The 6717-nt window shown below is 35.4% G+C and overlaps 1 long non-coding RNA gene across 4 annotated transcripts in view; it reads left to right on the top strand.

Annotated features, from left to right (window-relative positions):
- Nucleotides 1–4341: 4341 nt before the first annotated feature.
- LOC137490493 (uncharacterized) overlaps nucleotides 4342–6717 on the top strand; it is a 75303-nt gene continuing 72927 nt past the window's right edge. For all 4 annotated transcript variants that reach the window (XR_011010013.2, XR_012389745.1, XR_012389746.1 and 1 more), the window contains exons 1-2: nucleotides 4342–4433; nucleotides 5403–5468. This is a non-coding gene — a long non-coding RNA (uncharacterized lncRNA). The remainder of the gene's footprint in view (nucleotides 4434–5402; nucleotides 5469–6717) is intronic.

The raw sequence follows: 6717 nt of genomic DNA, 5'->3' as shown, positions 1-6717 counted from the left end.
GATCGGATGTTTGTGCTTCTTGTGTGTAAGCTTGTTCGATAGGGAATTTTAAGTAGTAAACTGTAAATACTTGCTCTTTAACGTTATTTCTTTGCCACAGCTCTGGAAAAGAGACCACTTTAAAGTTCAGTTTCCTGGATTTGCTATACTTTTTTTCTGGATTTGGGACAGGTTTTGAGTAAACATACATTTATGTTTCATTTTCTAAATTACTGATAGTGTGTGTTAAATTCAGAATCAGAATATAAAATAGGGTGTGTGTGCGTACGTACATTTGTTTTTATTTCTGTTGTTTCATTTTATGATGAAAACTAATATACAGAGTTGTCTTCACCCAACACCGGGACTAATATAAAAAACCCAACAGCTGGGTTTAAAATGTCTTTTAAATTTATTAATAAATAATATCCCAGCGTTTGGATTGTCTATATTTTACCCAGTGTTGGGTTAATACAGTCCAGCATTTAGAATGTAGTATACTTTATACCAGGGGTGCCCAAACTTTTCCTTATGAAGGGCCAAAAACCAAACTTGATTGAGGCTAACGAGCCAGATTTAAATATAATTGCCATGGGTAATTTCCAAATTCGTTAAATAAAGTTTAAAGATAACTTTGCTCACTGATGTCTTCAACATAGTCCTCTGTCTATCAAGTGACACAATTTACATTTTTAAAAATTAGATTCATTGACATTTACATTTAATTGAAACATTTAATTTTAATTTACTTTTCTGGTAACTCAGCAATTATACACATGAACCCTCTCCATCATACTCAATATCTTCTACGATGGGGTGGTGGGCCAAAACAAAGGTTACAATGGGTTAACTTTGGAGCATGTGCCCTAATTTGGGCATCTCTGTTTTATACTGACCTGTCTTCTTTTCTGTAAATAAATGCTTTCCATAATAATAGTTTTATTTGAATTTTTGAAGACACATTATCAGTAGTTCATAAAATAACAAATTAATGTTTTCAAAATCTGTCCATCAGTGGTGCAAAACACTTACTAATGGCATATCCAATTTATACTGTAGTTGTTGTTTTTTTAGATGTCATCTTTATTATTTTATAATGTAGATTGTGTCAAAGCAGCTTAAGATATAAGTTCTAGTAAATTAATACTGTGTCAGTCCAGTTTTCAGAGTTGAAGTTCAGTTTAGTTCAGTTCAGTGTGGTTTAAATTTCATTGCTGAATGTCCAAACAAAGAAGAGCAAATCCATCGATTCCGCGCTCCACAAGTCCCAATCAAACAAGCCAGTGGCGACAGTGTTGAGGAACAAACTTCACCATTTGATAAACGTAAAGGGGAAAAAAACTCAAGAGAAACCAGGCTCAGTTGGGTACGACCATTTCTCCTCTGGCCAAACTTCTTGTGCAGAGATGCAGTCTGGCGCCGGAGGCTGGAAAATGCTGGACGTCCATCATGAAGAAGCTGCTGGTGTGAGTAGGTCACCGGCAAGTGTTCAGGCTGGCTCATGGGATCAATGCAGAGACTCGTCTGTCACTGAGGTCTTTCAGGAATCAGTCTCATGCTCTCCACTTCTCGATGACCACCACAGCATCTGCTCAGGATACGGCCTGGTCCAGGATTATGGAGACTTCAGGATAAGGAAAAACAGACTAACCTAATAGTGATGCTGTTCAATTTATGTTTTTTTTTTTTATAGTGTTAGCTGAAGTTTGTCCATGTGGTACAAAAAATTGCCTGTGTTAAAGGTATTAGATAATCCCAAAGACAAAATGTCATGTTTTGTTAATATTTAAACAGTGCATTTAGAAACATATTAAAGTTTCAGCATTAATGTTTTCTTTATTTTTTATTTTTTTGTCAAATTATTGATGAAATAATGGTCCTTTACATTCAATGTAACAGATTTATTTATACCATTTTTTATTGAACTAAAACAGCCCCTCCCCCCCCCCCCCCCCCCACCCCCCCCCCCACCCCCCCACCCTCCCACCCTTCAACATTATTATGATAGTTACTAAATAATTAAATCAAGGTTGAATAATATTAGGCTACTTTATTGTTATTAGGGAATACCCCTTACCTGAAATCTGAATCTAGGCTATACCTTGCCTGAAAAAGTTGAGTTTTGTTTTTTCTGTATTTAGGTAACATTAGCTGTGTTTCGCATAATCTAGCTGTCGTTTAGATTAATGTGAATACTAAAAGTATATTCAGACCATAGGCAGAAATAAACTATGCAAAGATCCGTGCATTTAGCAGTTTTGTCCACTAGATGGAGGTGAACACCGGTTTTACATTAAATCTGAATCTGAAACGTGTCCTGGCAGGTGTTGAGGGGTTTCTGACTGGATCCTGGTGATCATTTTGGTTAATGTTTGGTGGATTTGGCATTTGGGCTTCATTCAGGAGATAAAAAATGCATGTGATTAGTCTTGTTTCTGATCCAAATTTATACGGATTGTTTAGTAAGGCTTTTTTTATTTCTAGTTAGTTTTTATTTCTAGTTCAGTTAGTAAACAATGACATTTTTCTTGAGCTTTGATAAGTTTTTCCTGCTGTTTGTGCTCCACAAAACCTGTGAGACCAGTTGTCTTTGAATAACTGGATCTTGATCCTTTTTTCCTTAAGGGCACTCTGAACGTTTTGTGTTGTCGTTACTCACTTTGTTTTAGTAGCCTTGGACTTTATATTAACACAATATTGTGTAGATAGGAGCTATATATCAGATCTCCAACTCATTCTCACTGACCTTTACAAATCGTATTCTTTTTCATTTTCAGTCATAGTGGCCTGTACCATTTCTTGCCATTAAAGTGTTAAGAATGCTATTTTTGTGTCATTCTAATTCATAATATCATTCTAATACACTTCAAAAGTCCTGAGGTCCTTTACTATTTGTAGCACACTGCTTGTCTGTTTGATTGTCTCAAATAGACACAGTTGGTTTGTTTATTTATTGTGTTAATTTTTATAAAGGCTAAATTAAGGCGGGAGCCACCTCCAATTGGACTGGTCAGCACCAAGTGAGGTCCAAGTGGGCTGTACAAACCGCATTTTAATTTATTTAACCGCTTATACATGAGTCCAACCTCTTTTGTTTTATGAAAGTCTACACCTACCCTAACCCTAAACCCAAGTTCACAATAACCTGTTGTTTTTTATGAATGTCGACACTTGGAGATCTCCAGTCTGCAGTTACTGACTTGGATTTTTTATTTATTTATTTATTTTTTATTTTTTTTTGGTGAGTCTTTCTGCATTATTGTGCCAGCAGGGGGTGACAATCGACTGTATTTATGCATGTTAATGTGTGAGTCATTGAAGCATTCACTCAACCAATTCATTCAAACTCCTAGCTAAAACATATAGCCTACTTTCTAACAATAACGATATAATAAAGCAAAAAACACTATGTGAAAAGGACAGTGTCCAAATTTAACAGAGGCCTGCTAGTGAAGTGCTGAGTGCTGAGCAACCGTCTCCTATGCAAAGAATCTCTGGTTCAATCCCAACTTGGAGTGAGTGGGCGGTGTAGAACCAGCGGGTTACACAAATTTGACATAATATCGCATGAGACCACTAAAGAAAAGTTTGAGATTATGTCAAATTTACTTTCATACAATGCACATTCATAATATATCCAGCTTATCTTTATGGGATATGGCCATTTTTAATGTTCAATAATTTCATGGTTTTGTAGTTAGGGTTTTACTGCAAATACTGTACAGAAAAATATTACTTTTGTATTTGCTTTGCCCTATGAAAATTAACAATGGTTTTATTATTGTAAAATGTTACCTATTTAGTTGTTTGTTTTGTGCATTTGCTTTTGTATAACCACAGTTTTTAAAGTAGTCTTATTTAGTGCGTTGCAAAATATCTTATTTAGTGCTCATTCAATTGGAGGTAATTACTCTTTAGTAATTAGTAGCTTTAGTAATTTAGTAAATTAGTAATTTTATTAAGTTTTTCAGTTTTGTTTAAAGTTTTGAATAATATTTTGCCAGAGATAATCGGAGCAAAAATACGCAAACTTTTAATATTCTGTCAAATATTACCTTTGTAGCCTGTTCAAAATGAACATATTGTATAGTGTACAAAACAACATTTACATCAATAATATTAGCAACGGTTAGCTATTATTTGAGGGAGACTAATGTTAACTATCCCAGTTTCGGGAATGTAAAATATCCCAGCTTTTCCAACTCGATCGATTATTGCCTGTTTTACAGCACATTCAAAACGGCCTCAACATTCACAAAAAAAAAAAAAAAAAAAAAAAAGCTTATCAGTTGCTGGCTGCTAGCCAGTGTATCATGTAGTGATTATTTTGACCAACAGAGGGCGTGGCGAGCTACACTGATTAAATCACAAGTTTGGCAGTGAAGAACAGAACCTGGATGTAAACAGTGCTGTTATAATCAGTCATTAAAAGAAACTCCATTACTGCTTTCAAGGTAATCACGTACTAACTTTTAATGTTAAAAGGAAATAATACTGTTTGTTTGTATGGTATAACAGTGCTTGAACTTGCTTTTGGTTGGTTTTGTACACAATCTTAAATGTTCCTCTGTCACTTAGGCCTATACACAATACCATATCTTAAAGTAGGCTACTATACTAAATAAATTGACACCCTGTTTAAACACCCAATATGACACCCTGTTTCAAAATTGTCAAAAATGAAACTAAAATAATGTAGTTTCTATTTATATTTGCGGGTTTCTCAACAGCAAAAGTGTTGTAGTTGGGTAAGAGCAGTGAATGAGAGAGTAGCCTACTACTTTTGCCAGCTCACTTAAAAACGCCTTAAATGTTTAGTTTACAAATACCTATAGTTTTGTTTTACCAGTTGTTTTGTTTTATAGAACTTAATAATTAATGTTTATGAGTTTCCTTTGATTTGTTTTTAAATTATGATTCATGTTTTATAATGAAAATTATTCATAAAATCACTTTGCCTTTACAGTAATATTAATTTTCATAGATATTGTAATAAAGGAGCTGAGTAACACTTTTGTACCTTTTTATGAGAACATTTATGTACATCACCTTCATTTCAATTGTACCATAAATGGTCCAAAACGGTATCATAAGAGGTATCATTTCTGTACCATATAAGGTTCAACTTTTGCAAAGGTACAAAACCATTTGTAATGAGAAACATTATTTGTTCCATTGTTTACCTTTTTTCTGAGAGTGTGGAGTGTCTGGTGAGGTATTACAAGTGGTGTTTCTTAAAAGTTTTTGGATATGGATTTGGATGTCAACAAGGCTTCATTAGCTGGAGTTTTCATTACATTTCTCAAACATGCATTTATTTATCTATAAGGCAACTTCATTAGTGCACCTGTAGAAACCCCATGACAAGCATTATTCTTTCATTCTCTTTCATTTTTCTTCATTGTTCTTTCTGACATTGACAGTGGAGCTTTTTTACGGAGACATTGACAAAGTAGACATCAAGGAGCTCACTCCATTTCAGATACAAGGTAATTTTTACTTTACTATTTGCTGTTGCTAGTCTGAAGTAAGAGCTATCAAAAAAAAATGATTTATCACTTTTTAAGTAAAGTACTTAAAAATAATGATTTATCACTTATTAAGTAAAGTACTTAATACTTGGGCACTGTTATTATATAATTATTATATAAACAGTGACATAAATTAGTCTTCAAATGACAATAAAATAAATTATCGAAATCATTTTGATGCCAGGCGACGCTGTGGCGCAGTAAGTAGTCCTGTCATCTCACAGCAAGAAGCTCGCTGGTTCGAGCCTCGGCTGGGTCAGTTGGCGTTTTTGTGTGGAGTTTGCATGTTCTCCCTGCGTTCGCGTGGGTTTCCTCCGGGTGCTCCGGTTTCCCCCACAGTCCAAAGACATGCGGTACAGGTGAATTGGGTAGGCTAAATTTCCTTAGTGTATGAGCGTGAATTAGTTTGTGTGAATGTTTCCCAGAGATGGGTTGTAGCTGGAAGGGCATCCACTGCGTAAAAACGTGATGGATAAGTTGGTTGTTCATTCCGCTGTGGCAACCTCGGATTATTAAAGGGACTAAGCCGAAAAGAAAGTGAATGAATGAATGAATGAATTTTGATGTCAAATTATCAAATACAAAAATTATATATTAAATACAAACATACAAAAATTATATAGCCAAGGATAACTGTGACAACATTACTGCTTACTGCAGCACACTAGCACACAGAATACTACAGATGACCTCAAAGCCAGCAGACATAGAATTAAAGCCACCAACTCCAATTTAGATTTCATGGGCTCTCAAAGGTTTCTAAAAAAAGTGAAGAGTTCAAGACACTCATTTAAAGTGAAGGTCAGGACGACCTTCTAGCTCTATTATCTTTCTTAGTAATCCACAGGAAAAGAGAGATTTTAATAGCATTCAGATTAAATGGCGAGCATCCCAGATTACCCGGAACAATGGCGCAGTAATACCCAGCTGCACCGGGTTTGCAGCGTGATACGTCCACTTGTTTATTGAAGTGGCTAATCTCTCCATAAGTCTTGTCCCCGTGAGAATCTGTGTTTACAAAAGGACGGATCTGCTCCTCTTTCATGCCATTCAAATCCTTTCAAGTGCTCGGTCATTATGTTCAGTAGCTTTGCCTCTTAACCCTGCTTTCCTAGCATGCTGCTCTTCCTCCTGCGAGAGCAAACGGAGAGGTAAAACTGCCAGGGCATGTCAAGTTATTAAGGCACTATAATACTTGCGATTCCTC

Source organism: Danio rerio, chromosome 14, assembly GCF_049306965.1.
Source record: "Danio rerio strain Tuebingen ecotype United States chromosome 14, GRCz12tu, whole genome shotgun sequence".
In the NCBI taxonomy this organism is placed as follows: Eukaryota; Metazoa; Chordata; class Actinopteri; order Cypriniformes; family Danionidae; genus Danio; species Danio rerio.
This window is presented reverse-complemented; position numbering and strand designations above follow the sequence as displayed.